The following is a 23,236-nucleotide window of genomic DNA, read 5'->3' on the forward strand; positions in this document are numbered from 1 at the left end:
GCACGGGCGTGTAGTGGGATGAAAACAGTGCAGATCATGGCACATCGCACCATTTGTTTTTTCTTTTTAAAGAACTGTATTGAAATGTCACACAAGGGTGTTCTAATAAAGTGGAACTTCACTCTTCCAAGCAACATTATTCTTAATCCTCATGCTGCTAGCATTATTAGCCTAGGCACACAATGTCATAAATCCCAGGAGTCTTCAGGAGGGGGGATTTCTTAGCTAAGCACACCTTCCTGCTTGTATGAATAAGCTATGGGCAGATGGATTGCAGGAAGTAAATGGTAGAATGAATAATTTGCCCTCACTAAAGATGCAAAAAAGCAAGAAATGCTAGAGAGTCGTTTTTCAAAGTGATTTCTCAACATAATCAAGCATGGGGACATGGACGGATAGGGGAGTTTGGTTTGAATATTAAAGTGGTAATAAACTCTGTTCTACCACTTTTACCAACAGGCAAGCCTATAGTAAGGCTCATCTGTAGGTACTGTGAATATCTCCTAAACTTACACAGTTTAAAAAATATTTAGAGTGCATGCAGGTGGTGACGTTACTGCCCCATGCGCTCTGAAGCCAGAGCTTCAGAGCCGGTGCCGTAAACAGCATGTGCGGGAGTGACAGAGCGCTCCTGGCCACTCACATAGCCAGAGGACACGAACCTGGAAGAAAGACGGAGGGAAGAGGTCAGCATTCTCAGAGGTGACAGAATGGCACTGGAGGGATTCATTCTAAAAGGTAACTATCATAATGTGCTAGTATGCCATGCATACTAGCACATTAGGACATTGCCTTGCAGGAGATTTTTTTTTCTCCATCAACTGCAGTTTACTTTAAAAGTGAATTGAATAGTGTTTTTTGGTTTGTGGTGCTCAGATGCAGGGAAGAGTCTATTGGCTGCAGTGTGGTGGGAGGCGGTGGATTGCGTGGTGCTGGATTCCACGGCGGTGCACAGAAAATAAATCATACATGCTGTATTAATTTTTCAGCACACAAGAACACAACGCGGAGATATGAACCAATCAGACAGGAGTCAAAGCATTTCACCTTTTCTTGCAGTAGGACTGCAATACAAAAATCAGTGCTACCACACATGATATGAATGGGCCCTAACGCGGGAATGCAGCCTACATGGGCCCCTCACAGGCTCAGAGATAACCTGTCTACACAGGTCTCTCTTATTCACCTACATAAAAAAAAAAAATAGCATTCAGTATAATAAAAGCCTAACGAGTCACCACCAATACATAACACTATAATTCATAAAATCCAGCCGCCGCCTCCCCCCCCTCAACAACAACAACAACAATCCCTCTCACCCCACACACACCTCTCCCGGCAACAACAAAGCAGCCTGCGACTCTTCTAATTCCTGCGCTTCTCGTGTATCCGGATATCCACCACCGAGACCGGAAGCTAGGGCACCTCCTCTCAGCCAATCACCGTGCGCCCCGCGCGGCCAGGAGGAAGAACTGCGCAGCATTGGTATTTAGCAAGAGCGTGGAGCGCAACCTATTTCCAATGTAAGTGTATTTAATGATACTTCATGAAAACAAAACTAGAAAAAAATAATACGATGTCATTTTCCATCAATTCTATACATTTGGCGCCTCTTCCGTTCAATTAGAATGGATGATGTATGGAGAAACTACAAGTCCCATGATGCTGTAGGTGCCTGATGTGTAGGCCTGGGAGGGGGCGGGGCCCGGTTGCAGCGTGCAGCGTTCCACTCTGTAATCCGCACAGCGCCCTGTCACCGAATGAGAGCGCAGCTCCAGGTACGAGTATAGTGGGGGTCACTGTGACCTGGGTGGGGGCACACGGCACCTCCCCCTGCTTGTTTTCCTATTCTTATAGTGCGAAGTGTGGAGAGAACAACAGAGTGCCCCCCAGGGTCATTGAAGGGTGTATGGGCCAGCACGTCCCTGGCTGTGGGCTGTCACTCATTCCCTCGCATGTCGTCCCCCCCCCCCCCCAGGACATTCATTCCCTCACGTGTCCCTCCCAGGACGTTCATTCCCTCACGTGTCCCTCCCAGGACATTTATTCCCTCACGCGTCCCCCCCCCAAGACATTCATTCCCTCACATTTGACCCCCCCAGGACATTCATTCCCTCACGTGCCCCCCCCCCCCCCCCAAGACATTCATTCCCTTACACCCCCAGGGTCAGAACATTCATTCCCTCACGTGTCCCACCCAGGACATTCATTCCCTTACATGTGTCGTCGTCCCCCCAGGCTCAGGACATTCATTCCCTCACATGTCCCCCCCCCCAGGATACTCATTCTCTCACATTTGCCTCCCCAGCACATTCATTCCCTCACATGTGTCGTCGTCCCACAGGACACTCATTCCATCACATGTGTCGTCCCCCCGCCCCCCCAGGGTCAGGACATTCATTCCCTTACATTCCCAGAGTCAGAACATTCATTCCCCCATGTGTCCCCCCAGGACATTCATTCCCTTACATGTGTCGTCGTCCCCCCAGGTTCAGGACATTCATTCCCTCACGTGTCTCTCCCCCCCCCCAGGTTACTCACTCTCTCACATTTCCCCCCCCAGGACATTAATTCCCTCACATGTGACGTCGTCCCCCCAGGACACTCATTCCCTCACATTTATCCCCCCCCCCCCAGGACATTCATTCCCTCACATGTGTCACCCCCAAGACATTCCCTTACATGTGTCCCCCCCGGGTCAGGACATTCATTCCCTCACGTGTCCCCCCCCCCCCCCCAAGACATTCATTTCCTTACATTCCCTTACACCCCCAGAGTCAGAACATTCATTCCCCCATGTGTCCCCCCAGGACATTCATTCCCTTACATGTGTCGTCCCCCCAGGCTCAGGACATTCATTCCCTCACGTGTTCCCCCCCCCGATACTCATTCCCTCACATTTGTCCCCCCAGGACATTCATCGCCTTACGTGTCCCCCCCCCCCCCCGGGTCAGGACATTCATTCCCTCACATGCGTTGTCGTCCCCAGGACACTCATTTCCTTACATGTGTCCCCCCCCCAAGGTCAGGACATTCATTCCCTCACATGTGTCCCCCCCCCGGGTCAGAACACCCCTTCCCTCATGTGTCCCCCACCCCCCGGACATTCATTCCCTCACATGTGTCCCCCCCATTACATTCATTCATTCCCTCACATGTGTCCCCCACCCCCGGGCCAGGACATTCAGACCCCTCCAGGACATTAATTCCCTCACATGTGGCCCCCCTGGGACATTCATTCCCTCACATGTGGCCCCCCTGGGACATTCATTCCCTCACATGTGGCCCCCCTGGGACAGGACATGCATTCCCTCACATGTGCCCCCCCAGGAGATTTATTACCTTACATGTGACCCCCCCCCCCCCGGGTCAGGACATTCATTCCTTCCCATGTGTCCCCCCCCCCCCCCAGACCTTCATTGCCTCACATGTGACCTCCCCAGGACATTCATTCCCTCACACTCCCAGGACATTAATTCCCCCCCCGGGTCAAAACATTCATTCCCTCGCATGTGTCCCCCAAGGCCCCCCCCCCCCCCAGGACATTCATTCTCTCACATGTGACCCACCCAGGACATTCATTCCCTCACAAATGTCATCCCCCAGATCAGGACATTCATTACACCATGTGTCATGGTCGGGCCATTCATTTGGAGGACATAAATACCCTCACATGTCTCCCCCTCCCTCAGGGTCAGGACATAAATTCCATCACGTGTGTCGTCGTTCCCCCCCCCCCCCCCCCCCAAAGGTCAGGACCTTAAATCCCTCACAAGTGTCGTCCCGATTCCCCCCCGGTTGAGGACATTCATTCCCTCACAAGTATATACTAGCTCATTGTGCCTTTGTCTTTTATGTTTTGTTTTTCTGAGGTTTACAACCTCTTTAATTCAGTGCGGCGTCTCCCGGCCCAGGACCCCAATTTGATCAACGTACATGCACATAGAGGCGGTTGAAATTCCTTCGGTTCAGCAGGGACTTGCTGGATTCCGGTCTGTGTGCAGCCCTCCCTGTTGAACAGAAGTTAATCAGCCATGCTGGAAACCTTCATCGATCAGTGCCTGCAGCTGCTGATCAGAGAATTCTGAGAGCAGAGAATCCCTGCAATCAGAATATATTGTTGCACCTGAGGAGAATTCCTTCTGCCACCCACAATGATTTTGTTTGATGGAATCATTTTGTTTTCTTTGTTCAGCTTGCCAGCTGTAAAAAAAAAAAAAAAAAAAAAAAATCAGACCGTGTACCCAGCTTAGAAGCTTACCACCTTCATTGTATGGTAATGAGCTTTTCTGTTAGGACAGACTCACTCTGACATTGCTCACAGTCAGCAATGCCACCTTCTCCTAAGAAACATCTAAAAAGAAGGAATAAAGGAAAACATAACAAAAAAAAAAAAAATATATATATATATCTGACTTTAAGTTTGCATATGTACTTTAAGGAAAAGCATAGTGCAATGAAGTGCAATACTTCAGGCAGTGAGTCATAGTGGTTTTTTTTTTGTATGGAGAAAACTTTGACTGGACTATTGCCTCCTTTTTTTTTTTTTTTTTCAGCTGTATGCTGGGCACACCCTTTCTTTCAGTTAGTTTTCCAGGGCAGTGTATATAAAACCAAAGACTGAACACAACAATTTCTATGGTAATATTTGTTAATCTCTAAAATGTTTTTATACAATGACCCTGCTTTTGAAAACGTATTTTTTGTTTAGTTTTGGATGGGGAAGCAATAGATTCCCGGTCATATTTTTATTGCTCTGTGTCCCTCTTTTTAAGTCTACCCTCTCTATTTGCACGTCAGTGTTTAGTTCAGTTTACATGAGTCTACAACTTTTTTTTTCTTTTTCTTCTTTTGACGAAAGTAATCATAGCTGACAAAAGTATGAACAAAATACAACCCCCAATTCCAGAAAAGTTAGGATGCTGTGTAAAATCGATATAGTACTGAGGCAGAATGGGGATCTGTCTTTGTAAACAAGTCGAATCCCCATTCTGACAGATGACATGACAGAGATCTACTATTCCCAGTGATCGGGAACAGTGATCTGTCATGTCCCAGTGAGCCCATCCCCCCTACAGTAAGAACACATCTAGTGAACAGTTAACCCCTTGATCGCCCCATAATATTAACCCTTTTGCTGCCAGTGTCATTTTTACATCGATCAGTGCATTTTTATAGCATTGATCAATGTAATAATGTCACTGGTCCCAAAAAGTGTAATTTGGCATCAGATTTGTCTGCCGCAATCCAGCTAAATATTGAAAATCGCTGCCATTACCAGTAAAAATAAAAGAAAAGTCGCTAAATCTATCATAGTTTGTAGACACAATAACTTTTGCGCAAACCAATCAATATACACCTATTTTTATTTATTTTTTGCAAAAAATATGTAGAAGAATATATATATCAGCCTAAACTGATGAATACATTTTTTATATATATATATATATATATATATATATATATATATATATATTTGTTTTGGGATATGTAGCAAAAAGAAAAAAGTTTTTTCAAAATTGTTGCTCTTTGTTTATAGCGCAAAAAATAAAAACCGCAGAGGTAATCAAATACCCCCAAAAGAAAGCTCTATTTGTGGGGAAAAAAAGGACGTCAATTTCATTTGGGTACATCGTCGTACGATCGCACAATTGTCAGTTAAATCGCGCAGTGCCATATAGCAAAAAATGGCCTCGTCATTAAGGGGGTAAATTCCTCCGGTCCTTAAGTGGTTAAACTGAGAAAATGTACAATTTTATGGAAAAAAAAATAAGGTAATTGATGGCAGCAGCAAGTCTCAAATAAATTGGGACAGGGCAAGAAAAAGTTGGAAAAGTTTAGCGGTATTAACAAGGAAGAGCTGGAAGTAAATTTTGCAACCACTTAGATTAATTGGCAACAAGTCAGTAAGCTGACTTGGTATAAAAAGAGCATCTTTAAGAGTCAATGTCTCAGAAATACAGATGGGCAGAGATTTATCAATCTGTTAAAAAACTGCATCAAAATTGTCGTGAGAACCTCGCAGTTTGGGCAATGTGGTAGTCTGAGGAGCAGAAGTTGCCAATCAACATTCTGGACTTAGCTTGGCTGGCTTTCCTACTCTGCTCTGTCCACCTTCAAAGTCTCCCTGCCAGGGTGCAATTGGACAATGCGCAGCTGTGGCATACATCAGCCTTCAAGGAGGACCAAGAAGTGATGGTGCTCAGGAAGAAGTGGATCTGATTTTGTCAAAGGCAGAACTTTAAATTCCAGCGCTCTCTGCCATGCACATTTGCTGTATGGAAAATTGTAAGGCATGTTTGTTTTTGTTTTTTCACCATCAACAGCTGAATCCAGAAGAATGTTCCCTTTATCCCGTTTGCAGAGATTTGTCTTTGGTGGTGGATGCTGGGTGTTGATCTTTGGGGTCCAGATTTAACAACAAGCTGGACATGTTTGCATTCCAAACCAGGAATCCTCATGTATTATTGGTTAATTTTGGGTAATCATTAGGATTAGGATAAAGGTGGGGGGCATTCCATTGATTCTTATTGCACCTACTTGTCCAAGAAGTACATGGTATGTAGATATTGTAAATATCATGTCAGATGAGCCTTCAGACTTTCCAGATTGGCTGATCCTCCATCCTGCTTAAAGGCCGCTGGCTTTTATGGCATGGCTGTTGAAGCCCAAGTCTTCAAGGACAAGGGTGTACTTTACTCATGGCAAGAAAGTTGACCTCCATGAAGGTGTACCACCATACAAGGAAAACCTTTTTCATCTCTTGTAAGTCTCATCCCTTTTAGTAGTTCAGCTTTAGACCAGTTTGGTCTGGGGATGTCTCTGACTTTAAAGTGGTTGTAAACCTCTACACACCACTTTTACCTACAGGTAAGCCTGTAATAAGGCTTACCTGTAGGTACTGGAAATCTCTCCTAAACCTGCACAGTTTAGGATATATTTACCATATACGCTTGCTCCGATGTCTTCAGCGTATGCACACTGAAGAAAGGGCACGACCATGCCGTGACAGTCGGCTCCCATGCGCATTGTCGCACAACTCCGGTCAGTCGCAGAGCCGGAGTCCACAGACTTGGAAGGAAGAGGGGTGAAGATGGACATGGCCACCAGTGGGGACATTGCGGGCTGAAACTTAATGGGCTAGTATGCGATGCATACTAGCCTGTTATGCTTTTACTTTGCAGGGGAAGTAAAACCCATCAGGGTTTACTTCCTCTTTAATTACCATCAAGTGACGGATCTTAGCTTTGGCTATTCTATTTTAGAGACATATTGCATCTCATTCTTTGGTCAAATCCTTTTTGCATAGTGTCACACGGATTGTTCTGCCTGTGTGCCCGCCGTTGTCTCCATGGGACCTTAATTTGGTCTGGTCTATTTTTGCAGACTTTTCTCATTTTGAACTTTCTTGGTAAATTCCCTTTTTGGTCCTACGTGAAAGGTTGTCTTTTTGGTTGCCAATACTCGGCAGAGTCTCAGAGTTGGCTGCCCCTTGTTGCAGGGAACCTTTCTTTATTCTTCACCAGGATAAGATGGTGTTGAGACCTTGTTCCTCTTAGTAACTGAAGGTGGTTTCTTTGTTTCACCCCAATCAGAACATTATGTTGCTATCTTTTTGTCCTAACATTCTAAGGAGAAGATTCGCTTTTTGGATGTTCAAGCTGCTGAGTTTATCTGAAGTGTGCAGCTTCATTTTGACAGTCTGATTGTTCTGCCTGAGGGCACGCGCAAGGGTCAGGCTGATTCTCAAGTCACTATTTAGAGATTCTGTCATCTTATTTACCAGGCCTGTGGTATCAGGGACAAGGTACTTAATTTCCGAGTCAAGGCTTAATCCACCAGGGATGGCAGTGTTTCTTGGGCGGTTCAGCATCAAGCTTCTGTTCCAGTTTGAAAGGCTTCCACCAGGTCTTCTCCTTTTTATGTTGGCTATGTTCCACCAGGTAGATGGTCGGGCCTCTCTATACATCAGTTGGTCAAAAGCTTTTACAGGGAGCTCAGTAATGGAATTCCTTCCTCTTAATGTTTTTCCTACACCGCCTTATGTTTAGTGCTTTGGAATAGGATATTTTAATCCATACAGGATGCAGACTGAGTGTTCATAGACCCTGTATTTTAGACTAGACCAGTACCTTCATGTGATCAGACACTGGCAAGCTTTTTCAGACACACCCCTACAACCCCCCCACCCCAATCATCTGCTCATGTTATGTAACCCTATTCCACTGCATGAGTCCTCATATTTTGCTACTGTCCTTAGGTGATGGACTTCACTCTCCGCTTAAAGCGATAGTCTCTTTTTTTTTTTGTTGGTTTAAAAATAACAAACATGTAATACTTACCTGGTTTTGCACAGAGCAGCCCAGATCCTCCTCTTCTCTGGTCCCTCACCAATACTCCTGGCCCCTTCCCCCTGCTGAGTGTACCCACAGCAAGAACATTTTTGCAACCAAACACTGCGCTTTTCTAACCGAAAAATAAAAATAAAGTAAAACACACAGGAGAGCTGCTAACACATCACTAGGGTATCAAGTGTGAAGTAAACAATGCTATATAAAAGTGTAGCGCTTCTCAAAACTTCAAAAACCAAACATAATTATGCCTTCCTTACATAAGCATAATGAGTGCAAACTTATACCAATACATTCAGTGAAAAATTCCACTGTGAAATAGTGCACATAACATGTAAAATCTTACATAAGTATTGATTACTATATAAACATATATTTGTGACTATAAAGTGAAAAAAGGGTTTTAAAAAAAAAAAATCCAAAAAACAAAAAAGAGGAAAAAAGAGTCCCAATAAGACAGTATAGAGTCCCTTGTGTATAATATCCTTCTATGGTCCACAAGTGTGCAGGAAATATGTTACACCTCCTTCATAAAAAAACTCGTGCATTAACCACGTGATGTTCCCGTCACCAAGCGAATTGAATGCTTACCGGAATTATTGGATCCTCACAAATTTGCATTTGGGGATCATACAAACTTTTGCAAACATATGCAGATTCTGAATATAAAGAAAAAACAGGGACCAAAAATTGTGTAATTCCGTTTTTTATAGAAAAATAAAAAATAAAAGTACAATACAACTGACAGCGGCTAAGGATGTCGGGGCTTGTAGTTCATTCAGAGACACTGAGCTGTATGTTTGAATGACGCAGCTGTGTTTGCGGAGACCCACACAGCAGTGCTATTTTTCAAACAGTGGCAGCTAGTACATGGAACATCTCCCCATACTGCTGCCACAGGGAGGGCTGGCAGCGGGCGGTGGCTGCAGCACTTCAGAACCACTATAACTAGTTTATTATTTTATGTTACAATTTTTAAATCAACTCTTCTGTCAACTATTCACTGTTTTTTCAATACAACAATAGAAGCAGTGCAACTAGATCTGTGCAACCTCGAAACACTGGGAGCCCTGTAGCCAGACCCCGTGCAGTGGGGATGGCCTGTAATGTTGCTTTGGGCTCTGGATTCTACATGGGCACTCACCTTGGCTTCATGTAGTGCTATGTAGGTTTAGGGCACAGACCCTGAACACATGTCCATCTTGATGGCTGAAGCTTGGATTCTATATAGGGGCAAGTGTTTTGGACAGATAAGACAGGGTCACCCTGTATCTCTGACTGTTACTACAAAATAAAAAAAGGACTATGTTGTGAATGTAGTCACATGCAATGTAATTTTTTTCTAACGTGGCACTAAAACTCAACCAGCTTCCTCCTGCCCTTTATCCACGAGAACTTCACTACAGGATGGTCTACACCTGTGTTAATGCATTTTCCATCCACTTACTCTTCCACACCCCTCGGGTGATTACATTTATCCATTGCTATGGTGCAAACCAGGCAAAATAGAGACACAGCAAAAACTCAGGCATACAATCGCTCTGCCAAAGGCTTGCTCAATGCTAAAGCCCAGAGTAATGATGCTTCACTTGCATCAGAGGAGGGCCTAATCTTGACACGGGTCTCTTAATCTGACTCTAGCTCTATTTTTGGCACACATTAAGTGGCCTATCTGACCAAGGCAGATTTTTTGCAACTGTCACAATTTCTTTGACAACTAACAATTTTAATACAGCTTTCACAGTTCCAGGCTCTAAAATACCAGCCTCCCTTTCCAGCTCCACTTTCTCTACCTGAGGTGGCTCCTGCTCTAGAAGAGATAGACAGAAGGGAATGAAGAGAACCCAGAGGCATCGTTAGAGAAGGCTGTGGAAGATTTCTTACCCCCTAAACACTTATACTCTTGAAGTTGCAGCTTTGGGCATTATGCTTGTAAATATTGATATGTTGCTACTGCTGTGCGTAAAAGCCATGTCATGCTTGCATCTCCTCAATCTCGTCATGCCCCTTTGTGTACAGATGAGTCATTTTAAGATGTCCTATTAGGCTTTACAATTGCAGGCCCAGCTCTGCGACCAGCTATCTCTGCGATTTCTGTCTTAAACTGCAGCTAACTGGACTAGAGCAAGGAACAGCCAACATGATCCATATATTCCAGGGCCGTGCTTTAATTGAGCAATTACCTCATGCTCTGTCAATCTGCTCAAATCCTCTACAGCTGCGTGTACTTCACACACATGCCCCCTTAACCACTTCAACACTTTTACCCCCTTCCTGCCCAGACCAATTTTCAGCTTTCTGCGCTGTCTCATTTTCTATGACAATTGCGTGGTCATGCAACAATGTACCCAAACTACATTTTCATAATTTTAACTCACTAGATTATATCACTTGAATCGGACCCCTTTGCTAAATCGCTGCAGGGATCGGGTGAAGGTGTGGTCTAGGTTGAAAATTGTCACTGGTAGGCCGGATAAATCTGATCCAGATGATCTTGATGCCACAGATTTTATACATACTCCACGGTGCCTCTATGGTAGTTCCAATAACCACTTACTTACTGGGCACTTAAACCCCCCTCCTCTCCAGACCAATTTTCAGCTTTCAGCACTGATGCGTTTTGAATGACAATTGCGCGGTCATGCTACATTGTTCCCAAATGAAATTTTTATTATTTTTTTCCCCCCCCACAAATAGAGCTTTCTTTTGGTGGTATTTGATCACCTCTGTGTTTTTTTTTTTTTTTTTTTTTTTGCAAAAATGTAAAAAGACAGAATTAAATAAATTGATTTTGTTATAAAATTTTAAAACGGGTAATTTTTGTCCATCATTGATGTACGCTAATGAGGTGGAACTGATGGGCACCGATAGCTGGCAGCGATTGGCAGTGATGGGCACTGATCGGTTACACTAATGGGCAGCACTTCTAGGTGGCACTGATTGGCACCACTGGTGGGCATTGGTAGGTGGCACTTGTGGACACTGTCAGGTGTCAATGGCATGTGGCAAAGATGAAGCATAATTGCCTCTTCCTCTTCGGGACTGATGTCCCTTTCAGATGAGCCGGTGATTGGCTTTTCCGCTGTCAGCGTGAGGGGGGGGGAAAAAACTATCACCAAGCTTTTGTTTTGTTCATGTGATCAGCTCTCATTGGCTGACAGCTGATCACATGGTAAGGGGCCATTGACTCTGTGATCACATCACGCTCCTCAGGAGCGTGCACAGGGGAGGCCGTCATATGACGGCCTCTTGGGAATTCAGGTCGACGCTGTGGCCGTCATTTGGCTATAGCGCGTCTGTCAAGAGGTTAAAGCAATTTTGAGTTAATCCATTTTTAAGTCTCTTATTTGGCTTAAAGGGGTTGTAAAGGTTTTTTTTTTTTCTAAATAGGTTCCTTTAAGCTAGTGCATTGTTGGTTCACTTACCTTTTCCTTCGATTTCCCTTCTAAATATTTATTTTTCTTTGTCTGAATTTCGCACTTCCTGTTCTTCCTCAGTAAGCTGTTCTGGCTGACTAAACCCCGCTCGGAAGATGATGTGAAGTTTACTGAGGAGAAACAGGAAGTGAGAAATAAAGACAAAAACATTTAGAAGGGAAATAAAAGGAAAAGGTAAGTGAACCAACAATACACTAGCTTAAAGGAACCTATTTAGAAAATAAAGCTTTACAACTCCTTTAACTCAACAGTCAGGGTAAAATTGAAACTGTTACAGCGACCTAAGAAAGCAGGCGGGTTAGCACTACCAAACCCTTGGCTGTACTATTTAGCCTCCCAGCTACAGCACATAGCCAGGGCTCTGTGCCCTGCTACTACTCTCGTGTTGAACATGGTGAGCCCTATGTCACACCACCTCTGGGTTGCAACTGGGGGGGTACCAGAGGGACTGTAGGCTTTACGGTTCTCTAAATCAAACAAGCAATTTCCAATGTACAACTTGATGCAGAAAGTGTGGAACAAAGTTAGAGCATTACAATAAGTTGAGGGATTCACCATGTTTAGCCACATATGGGATAACAAGAGGTACTTGGAGTAGGATGAATTACAATATGACTCAAGATGGCAACTATGGGATTACTCATATGACCCAAATATTTAGGGATGGCGAACTACATTCATTCCATGCTTAACAGACAGAATTAAAACTCCCTGGCTCCATGTTGTTTTATTATTTCCAACTCCAACATGCTGTCAAGGCCCAACTGAAATCGATGCATGGACTCAGAATCCAACACCCATTTTCAGTTATATGAGGGAAGTAACCTCATATAAAGGCTTTATCTCGTGCAGCTACTCCATGCTGCTTATTAAGTGTCTCCGTGATAGTCCTGCTGGGGTCATATCCAAGTGGGAAAACGCTATTGGGGCTTTTGAGGAGGACCAATCAGAGGAGGAACTTGCCGCAGTTTCCCAGTGCCCCCTAAACATGGCTCAAAGGCTGTCCCAGCTATATTTACCCGTGTCCATTACACGCCAGCTAGACTGGCAAGAAATGGTGTGCGAGATGATCCTTCCTGCACAAGATGCATGAGAGACCACAGGGATCTGATCCATACCGTATGTTATGGTGGTGCCCAAAATTGCATATCTATTGGAATGATGCATTGGGAACTATTAACCGAGTATTTCAGGTCTGTCTCACGTACAACCCTAAACTATGCTTGTTGGGAATTATTGATGTCCCTGAGGAGGAAGCCACTAGACTAGCGATATCTAGGGCCCTTTTCCAGGCTAGAAAATTCATTTTGAGACATTGGACGTCAACGGAGAACCCCTCCCACAGTGAAAGAGTGGCTGAATCAAATGGGAGATACTATCGGGTTGGAAAAATGCATTCTTTTCTGTGCATTTAGCAAAACAAAAAAAAAACCTAGTGGTGATTTAATGCCATCAAAAGAAAGCTCTATTTGTGTGAACAAAATGATAAAAAAAAATGATAAAAAAAAAAAAATGAAATCAATAAGAATTTTATTGAAAGAACAATAAATGAGAAACGGCACAGTTTGCAAGATCATATACATATTAGGCATAAGTCTTCAACCTATGGTATGTAGCACTAAATCACATACACTCATTACAATCGTATACTATTTAGATCAAACACAAAACTAATCAAACATTTTATTTCTACGAAGGAGGGAGATCCCAGATGGAACACACATTCCAGTGACTATCATATCCCTTCTACAATAGTAAACGGTCCATAATTGGATCAACTGGAGCTAGACCGGGAACCTCCAGCCAAGGCCCCCATATTTTGTTGAATTTTTGTCACACTAACCCTGTGCTAATAAATGTATTTTTCTTTGTTTCTGCAAATTCTACATTTCTTTGGTGAAAGTAACCCAAATCAGTGTATATTATTTAGTCTGTGTGAAAGAGTCCACAAAACTATGGGATATGTGTGATAATTGATCAATCCTGATGTACTGATGGCCTCTCATTTCTTGAGGCCTGAAAACTCCAGGACAGTACAAATACCCCCAAATAGCCCTTTTTTGGAAAGTACAGTCAAAGGTATTCAGTAAGAGGCATTTCTTTTTCGTACACCATGGGTCCCAGTGCCTTGGTAATTACTTATTGGGTTGCATAGCTCACCAATAGGTGATTGGACACTGGCGCACCCAATGAAGGCAAGTCCCTCTCTATATAACCCCTCCCATAAGGAGAGCACCTCAGTTTTTTTTTGCCAGTGTCTAAGTTGTTGGTCATGGTTAAAGATGTGCTAAGAAGAAAGCTCTACTGAAAAATCCCTCTGGGGGTCAAGGAGCTATTCAACCGGATCCATCCAAAAAAGTCCAAAAAAATGCTAAAATGGTAGGGCCTCGTGGAAGAGCGAGGTTTTGCCTGTAATTTCTCTCTCTTGTAGGACTGGGCCCTGGGATCCAGTACTTTGGGCACATTAAAAAATGTGCAAAGATACTCAATCTGCACAGTCTTCTACAGGTCCAGGGAAAAGGCCTCCTTTTAAATAGGAACCCAGAGCCCTGAAGGTTGGCACAACACTACCTGCCGTGATGGGTGAAGATCAGATCTGTCTGGTCTTTAGCAGTTCCTACGGTGGGGATAAGGTAAGTGAGAAAATCCTAAGAAAAAATCTTAAGGACTTTCTCCTATGAGTAGCTGCTTTTCTTACCTGTTTCTGCCACTGGAGTAAGTAAAGAGGCATACCTGGTGTTCTACTTACCATGCTCTCCAGGAAACGAAAGCTCAGTGTCAGCGGTCCGCTGAGCGGCTCACTTCCTCCGCTGCAGGCTCTGCCACAACTCTGTAGGGGGGGTCCCTTGTAGTCTGGGGTCCACGGATTCTCTCCACTTCCTTGCCGACGCCATTACCCTACACATGCTTTCGAAGCCAGTTTGGCGGGAAAGCGGGGGGTGTGGTTGCTGCTTGCGTGCACGCCAGCCACAGCGCAGGGTGGAATTTTTTAAATAAACCCCCAGATGCCAGAGCTCTGCATACAAGAGGGACACAGCAGCTTGGGGCACATAAGAAACTCCATGCGTGTTGGATGCAGGCACACCAAGACGCCTACTCAGCATCGGGCTGTGCAAATTAGCAGCATAATGTTTATATTGCTAAGCTAGCTCAGCAGTTGATGCACCTGTGCTAGTACCTCTGCTTTTTTCTAGCTTAGCTTTTTCTAGCCCATGCCTTCCCGTAAAAGGAGTTCAGGGGCAGGGAAGAGGGGCACTAAGATTTTGCCATCCAGATCGGGGGGTCCTAGTCATGCCTGCCTCGTTCCATCCTCCCCTGCTGGAACTGATGCAGCTGCACAGGATGAGCCATTGCCCCTGTCAGGCTTTGCAGCTTCTCCTAATATGGCAGCTCCTGCATATGTCACTGAGGACACTTTAGCAGCAGTATTAAATGGTTTAGAGGAAATAATTGCTACTTTAATCGCAGCATCCTCGCAGAAAGCAGGGTAGGTCGGCTTCAGCTGTGCAAAACCCCCCATCAGATGAGTGTGGTGATACTACATCAGGGGGCAAGGATCAGGAGCAGTCGGATGAATCGGGGGGGGGGGGGGGGGTCAGAGGAGGCTTTTTCTGCCTCTCAGGTTCTCAAATTGCAGGTGCAATGCTATGCTGAAGCCGTACGTGCTATGTACAGTTTGCCCTCTTCTGAGTTCCAAGTCCCCTGTTTCTTCCTTGGGATTGTTAAAATCCCTGCAGCCTGCATATACTTCCCCGGTCCATCCTTGATTGGAAAAACGTATTTATGCTGACTGGGAACATCCAGACAAGCTGCTTTCTCCTCCTAGGAAATTTGCTTTCCTTTACCCAATGGAGGAAAAATTTGCCAAGAAATTGAGCTTGCCGCCAATAGATGTGGCAGTTTCTTGTGTCAACAAAAATCTGACTTATCCTGTAGACAATGCTCAGGTGTTTAAGGACCCACCTGAGAAAAAGCTGGAATCTTTGCTCCTTTAGTATGGCTAGCGCTGTAACCCAACCCGTTGTGGCAGTGACTGGCATGTGTCAGGTACTAAAGCGGCAGGTGAAGCAAGGGCTTAAAGATCTTCCAGCTGATCAGGTTAAGCTATGGGCAGACCTGCCTAAGGCCTTATGTTTTGCGGTAGATGCCATTAAAGATTCTATTCAGCAGGCATCCAGACTGGTACACATACACAGGATTCTGTGGCTAAAGCATTGGTCAGCTGAAGCTCCATGCAAAAGCTTTTAACCGGTTTCCCCTTTTATGGGGAATGGCTGTTTGGGGATGACCTGGATAACTACATCCAGAAGATTTCTAGTGGTAAGACTACCCTTTTACCAGCTAAGAAAGAGAGTAAATGTCCTTTTAAATGTTCTCTCTCCCCAATTCCTGGGGCCACGGCCTGCAGGCAGTGGCGACGGCCTTCTCAGCCAGAAGCCAAGCCTAAGGACAAAAGAATGAAATAGCAGAACCCCAAAGCCTCCTTATGAGAGGGCACCTCCCCTCAGCCGAGGGGGGGGGGGGGGGCGACTTCTGCAGTTTTCAGGGGCTTAGCAATCGGAAATCCGAGACAGGAGAATAATTTCCACAGTGTCCCTGGGTTACAAGCTGGAGTTCCAACAATTCCTGCCTTACCATTTTCTTAAGTCAAACCTCTCCAAAGATCCAGTAAAAAGAAAGCCCTTCTTCCAGGCATTGGATCCCTTGCTATCCCAAGGGGTAATCATAGAAGTTCCCCTAAAGGAGCAAGGGTCAGGGTTTTATTCAAACCTCTTTGTGGTTCCAAAACCAGGGATGTCAGACCTATTATAGATCTAAAGGGCCTGAATCAATTCTTGAACATTTGCCCCTTTCACATGGAGTCAATCCGCTCTGTGGTCTCAACCCTATTAGGGGGAGAATTCATGGTGTCAATGGACATCAAAGATGCATATCTACATGTGCCTATCTGTCCTGCACACCAAAGATTCCCAAGGTTCACAGTACTAGTAGCGCCACTTCCAGTGTGTGGCCCTACCCTTTGGTCTGGCTACTGCACCCTGGGTATTTACGAAGATTCTAACCCCGCTTCTAGCAAATCTAAGGGTGCAGGGCATTTCGGTGACGGCATAGCTAGACGACCTGCTACTGGTAGAGCAGTCGGTAGCACGGTTAAACCACAATGTGCTCAACACAGTAAAATAACTAGAGTACTTAGGTTGGGTCCTCAATTGGAAAAATCATCCTTGCAGCCCTTGAAGGGGGTTGAGTAATTGGGCTTGAATTGATCCAGATGGTCAAGGTGAGGAAGGAACCATCCCTTCGTCTTTGCATGAGGTTGTTAGGAAATATGGTGGCCTGTTTCAAGGCCGTTCCTTACATCCAGTTTCATTTGAGACGGCGGCAAAACAGCATCCTTTCTGCCTGGAACAGGAGAGTCCAAGCCTTGGACTTGCCAATGTGCCTGTCATCAGAGGTACGACAAAGCCTAAGATGACTAAAAAACAAAAATTGAGCAGGGGAAGATACTTCACCCCAGTCACCTGGAAGGTGGTATCAACAGATGTCAGCCTTATGGGCTGAGGGGCAGTTCTAGAAGAGGCTTCGGCCCAAGGGAAATGGTCCAAGGCTGAAAGGAGCATGCCCATTAATATTTTGGAGATCCGGGCAGTGCATTTAGCCCTCAGAGCCTAGACTTGCAGGTCACAGGGTTATCCTGTCCGGATACAGTCCGACAATGCTACTGCTGTGGCCTATATCAATCATCAAGGGGGCACCTGAAATCGGGATGCCCAGAGGGAGGTGAACCAAGTACTGGTTTGGGTAGAAAACCATATTCCCTGTCTTTCTGCAGTGTTCATTCTGGGGGTAGAGAATTGGCAAGCAGACTATCTGATCCGCCAGCAGCTCTTACCAGGAGAATGGTCTCTGCATGCCGAGATATTTCGGGCAATATGCTGGAAGTGGGGTACCCCGGATGTAGATTTACTAGCCTCCAGGTTCAACAGGAAGTTGGACAACTTTGTATCGAGGACAATGATGTGCTAGATGTGCTAGTGATTACTTGGGATCATTTTTCTCTGATCTATGCATTCCCTCCAATTACGCTCTTACCTAGACTGCTTTGCAGGATCACGAAAGAAGAGAAACCAGTAAACCTGGTTGCTCCAGTTTCATAGTTAGTAAGGTTGAATAAAGACACCAGTCCATCCAGTTCAACCTGAGTGAGTGTCTACAATTGTCCCTATCCCTGTACATTGCACACTCACATCGGTCTCTACCCCCAAGGAGCCTACAATCCAAGGTCCCCATTCATATACTAGGGTCAATTTTGGACAGAAGCCAATTAACCTACCTGCATGTCTTTGGATTGTGGGAGGAAACCGGATTACCCAGAGGAAACCCACGCAGGCACAGGGAGAACATGCAAACTCCAGGCAGGTAGTGTCGTGGTTGGGATTCAAACCAGCGACGCTTCTTACTGCTAGGCGAGAGTGCTAACCACTACACTACTGTGCCACCCCTTACCTACGGCACCTGATATTTCCAGGCGGTCTCCCATCCAGGTACTAACCAGGCCCGACCCTGCTTAGCATCCGAGATCAGACGAGATTGGGCGCATTCAGGGTGATGTGGCCATAGCTTGGCCCAGAAGATCCTGGTACACAAAGATCGTAAGGAAGGCCGTGGGAAAACTTGGGTTCTTCCACTCTGCCCAGACCTGCTCTCGCAGGGACAAGTATTCCATCCTCCTTTTATAATGTCTAAATTTGGCGGTTTGGCTTTGAAACCTACATTTTTAAGAAATGTGGATTTTCAGGTCCAGTTCTCCACTCTGGTCAATGCTAGGAAATCGGCTTCCAGGCTCATCTATTACAGAATCTGGAAGGCATATGTTTCCGGGTGTGAATCCAAAGGATGGCATCCTCAAAATTATGGTAGGAGTCTTGCTTTTCTTCAATTGGGGGTAGAGATAAAACTGGCTCTGAGCACTATCAAGGGTCAGATCTCTGCCCTATCAGTGTTCTTTCAAAGGCCACTTGCATCTCATTCCCTAGTCCGGGCTTTTATTCTTGGGGTATTGTGGTTAATTCCGCCAGTCAAATCTCCTTTGTGCCCATGGGATTTGAATTTAGTCTTGTCTGTTTTACAGAAACAGCCCTTTGAACCTATTTGCCATATTCCGTTGCTCCTTTTGAGTAGGAAATTGGCCTTTCTAGTTGCTATCTCCTCTGCTAAGAGAGTATCTGAACTGGCAGCTTTCTCTTGTAAAGAGCAAGGTTGTGTTGCGTCCCCACCCCACCTTTCTCCCTAAGGTGGTGTTGGGTTTTCATCTAAATCAAGGTGTTATCTTGCCTTCCTTTTTTTCCAGACCCGCAGTCTGCAGAGGAAAAATGATTGATTGCATTCTCCTGATGTAGTGAGAACACTAAAGGTCTATCTGAAAGCAACTGCTCAGATACGGAAGACTGATGATTTGTTCTGCTGGAAGGTCCTAGAAAGGGCCAGGCAGCAGCGAAATCTAAATCTCTAAGTGGATTCGGCAGTCTATTTTTCAAGCTTATGATTTGAAAAAAAAGTTCCTCCTTTTCGTGTGAAAGCGCACTCGACCGGAGCAGTACATGCTTCTTGGGCGGTACATCACCAGGCCTCCATGGCTCAGATCTGCAAGGCTGCAACCTGGTCTTCAGTCCATACATTTACCAAAGGATGTAAGAGGGCTTGAGGATACCTCCTTCGGGCACAGTATGCTGCAGGCAGCAATGTAGGTCCTCACATCCGATGATGGTCTGCTTTGATTGGTGTCTCCCTCCCCTCAAGCTGAGCATTGCTCTGGGACATCCCATTAATTAACAAGGCTCTGTGTCCGTGGTGTACAAAATAGAAAATAGTATTTTTAATAGCTTACCTGTAAAATCCTTTTGGAGTACACCACGGGACACAGAGAACCCCGCCCCCCCTTTCCTTATAGGATCCTTATTGCCTTGCTACTAAAACTGAGGTACTCTCCTTATTGGAGGGGTTATATAGAGGGGGTATGGAGCATATATAAATGATAAATGGATGACGTCCAAGTTAACCTTCCTCGGCTGGGTCAGCACTCAATCCCTTAGCGGTGATTCCAAGGTAATAATCTATTCAGTGGTCTCGATATGAAACACTCAGAGGCCCACAGAAAAAAAAGGGACTCCCCTCATGTGTTCAGACTAAGTCCCCTCTTACACTTATGTCCGTCATTTGGATTCACCTGTGAACTTTTCTTAAATTGGACTTTGTATTTTTAGTTTATGCCATTTTTGCCTTTTTTTGGTCACCTTCACATTTTTTTGAAACCTATTACTTAACTGTACTAGTTTTTAATTTGTATTTATATTATATATGTAGGGGAGGGTTGGCGCGGCTTTGTATATTCTTTATTACTGTTGGGTGTCATATCACATTTATTGCTGCTGCCTATTTTTGTTAGTTTTGCCAATTTTACACTATTTATCCTAGCGCAGTTTACATTTTTTCTATCTTGTATAGAGGGGGACTTGACTTCATTGGGTGTGCCAGTGTCCAATCACCTATTGGTGAGCTATACAACTCATTAAGTAATTAAAGAGGAAGTAAACCCTGATGGGTGTTATTTCCTCTTTGTTCCCCTGCAAAGGTAAAGCATAATGGGCTACGATGCATCACATAGTAGCCCATTATGTGACACCTGCAGTAGAAGCCCACGATGTCCCTATCTTCCTCGCTAGTAGCAAGCGTCCATTCTTCACCCCTCTTCCTTCCAGGGCCGCAAACTCTGGCTCTTTGACTGGCTGGAGTCGTGTGACGTCACTCCCGCCTTTAACGGCATAACCCTTTCTAACTCCGGTGCATACGCAGAAGAAATTGCCGTATGGTGATTTGCAAATATCTCCTAGACCGCGCAGGTCTGGGAGATATTTCAAGCACCTACAGGTAAGCCTTAATCTAGGCTTACCTGTAGGTTAAAGTGATTGTAAAGGGTTCAACAAGGCTTTGTGTCCCACGGTGTATTCCAAGAAAATGATTTTATGGGTAAGCTTTATTAAAAATCCTATTTTTTGGTCAGAATTTTTTTGGAAAATGAATAAATGAATTAAGCAAAAAATAACTTCCTGACAAGACCTCCATGTGACGTCCAGTCGGGATAACAAAAACCATCGCCCAGCCATCAATCTGCTGTTGGCCAGGTGGGAAATGGTTAAAAAAACGACATCTTTTTAGTGAGGAGCTAACAAATTCATCAAAGGTTTGTCATGAATGGGAAGGTTGTTCTTCAAAACCTAAGTTCAGTCCTTTTTTCTTTTCTTTTCATTGTAAACCCTGGCCAGCAAAAACCACCAAGTCTTCCACAAAACCCTTTTCCCAATGAAAGGTTTTCCTCATTCTAAAGCCTCGTGCACATGGTATAATTGTTGGCAGGGGATTGTCTGTTGACAGACTGTTGTCTTACCGTTAGTACGCTCCTTTTGACTATTGTTGTCGGACTATCAGCTTTTGTTGGATGACAGGCTAGTAAATTTTCGGCTGTCAACAGTTTGACGTCATTTTCGTATGGTAAGTACACAAATTCTTCACACAAAAGTACAAACACGCATGCTCGGAATTAATGCTCATCATACACGAAATAAGCAGAAGGGTGGCGCTCAAGAGCTGCAACGCCTGTTTGTAGCACAACAATTGTGTACCATTAGTATGCAAGACAAGATCCTGGCACACACTCTTTTGACAGAAATCAGAGGCTCGGTTGTCCAACAGTCGTACCATGTGTATGAGGCTTTAGAATGTGGGGGTGTTTGTTACGGTTTTCCTCTGTGTGTTCAGTCGGTGGTTTCACAAGGGGTGTAAAATAGTTCAAACCTCTACCCCTTCACTGCTTTCTTCTCTCAAATCGACCAATATCTGCCCAAAGACAGTAAGAATTACAGCATGGCCTGAACTGTGTCTTGTTCCAGGGAGTAGTTGTGCCAGTACCCCCACAAGACAGATTCAAAGGATTCTATTCAAAGCTGTTCACGGTACTAAAGCCCAAGGTAGGTATTCATCCTAGTCTGGATTATAGCTGCAGTTTTCAGTTGAAATGTTCTTGCAGCAGCACTCTGAAGTTGAATCTGTTGACCTTTGTCATTGTTGGGCCTGTTGGCACAGTTCTGTTTGCCTACTTGTTGCCTATCCTTCACATTCATTTATTGGGGGGGTTTCCAGGGTCTGTGAATACTCAGCCTGTGTCCTGTCCTGTACTGTAAGATTAAGATGAGAGGAATTTTTGACTTGAAGCTCAACTTCACCCAAAAGGGGAAGTTCTGTTCTTCCTTCTCCTCCACTGCAACCCCTACTCCTACTCTTTCCTTCTCCCCTACACAAAACTTGTGTCGCTTGCCCTTAGTTTCCTGATCCAGGTATTCTTCTCCCAGAAGGCAAGACATTGACATGACTGGCTTTCCTCTGCCCACTCCTAGAACGCCTTGCATTCTCAAAAAAACAATACTGTTGTGAATGGATAAGGAGACCGGAAACAGAGGACACGTTTCACAATCCTTTGCAGCTACTGTCCCTAACCCCCACAGTGGCAGGAGTTCGCCCACTGTGGTGAGTATCTGACTTCACTGGAGGGGAGATTTTCTACAGCAGCAGAACGTAGGATACACTTTATTAGAGGTAAATTGTGACTGGTTTAATAAGTTCAGCTTCAGTTCAATGCCCATAGAATGATTGAATCCTGATCCCTAATCTGGCTATGATCAGTTGATAGTAATGTCATGCCTCTGGGCACTTTATGGAGTATTGTGTGTGTGTGTGTGTGTGTATATATATATATATATATATATATATATATATATATATATATATATATATATATATATATATATATATATATAGCTTTATGAAATATTAACTTTTTTTTTTTTTTTTTTTTTTTTGCACAGGCATTAGCAATCTACTCCAGTATGTTGGCCACAAGTATAGCATCATTTTGACAGGCTTTGAATGTGCTTGTCTTCATATTATTTTGGATTGCCATATCTTTTCAGATAAGGTATAGTATTCAATAATTTTATCTTCTGTCCTTTAGATGCATTTATTGCATGTTATTGAGCTCTCTGTTGTACAAGTCCACAGTGGGCCTGAGCTTTAACCACTTCAATTCCAGGCACTTTTACCCCCTTCCTGCCCAGGCAAATTTTCAGTTGCGCTTAGAATAACAATTGCACAGTCATGCAACACTGTACCCAAATTAAATTTTTATTATTTTTTTTCACACAAATAGAGCTTTTTTTGGTGGTATTTAATCACTAATGGGTTTTTACATTTTTGCTAAATAAAAAAACCAAAAGTTTTGAAAACTGTTTTTCTTTCTTTCGTTTCTGTTATACAATTTTGCAAATAAATCATTTCTCTTCAGAAAATTAGGCCGACATTTATATTGCTTAATTTCTTCAGGGAAAATAGCCCAAA

General features: G+C 44.4%; 2 protein-coding genes and 1 pseudogene across 5 annotated transcripts in view; 1 reads left to right on the forward strand and 2 right to left on the reverse strand.

The window, feature by feature from the left end:
* Positions 1-1,486, reverse strand: part of RNMT (RNA guanine-7 methyltransferase) — an 83,044-nt gene extending 81,558 nt beyond the window's left edge. Inside the window, exon 1 of one of the 2 annotated variants that reach the window (XM_077492392.1) lies at positions 1,331-1,486. The gene's annotated coding sequence lies outside the window, so the exon portion shown is untranslated. Of the gene's footprint in view, positions 1-1,319 lie in introns of both variants that reach the window. The other variant, XM_077492393.1, reaches the window with a different exon arrangement.
* The window catches only part of FAM210A (family with sequence similarity 210 member A), a 97,614-nt gene continuing 75,855 nt past the window's right edge, over positions 1,478-23,236 (forward strand). Inside the window, exons 1-2 of one of the 3 annotated variants that reach the window (XM_077492395.1) lie at positions 1,478-1,523; positions 22,708-22,817. The gene's annotated coding sequence lies outside the window, so the exon portion shown is untranslated. Of the gene's footprint in view, positions 1,524-1,679; positions 1,779-22,707; positions 22,818-23,236 lie in introns of those variants that run through there. The other 2 variants (XM_077492394.1, XM_077492396.1) reach the window with 2 other exon arrangements.
* LOC143999835 (5S ribosomal RNA) lies at positions 18,293-18,411 on the reverse strand (annotated as a pseudogene).

Source organism: Lithobates pipiens, unplaced genomic scaffold (genome assembly GCF_037356315.1).
Source record: "Lithobates pipiens isolate NorthernLeopardFrog02 unplaced genomic scaffold, aLitPip1_a1.2 Scaffold_19, whole genome shotgun sequence".
NCBI lineage: Eukaryota > Metazoa > Chordata > Amphibia > Anura > Ranidae > Lithobates > Lithobates pipiens.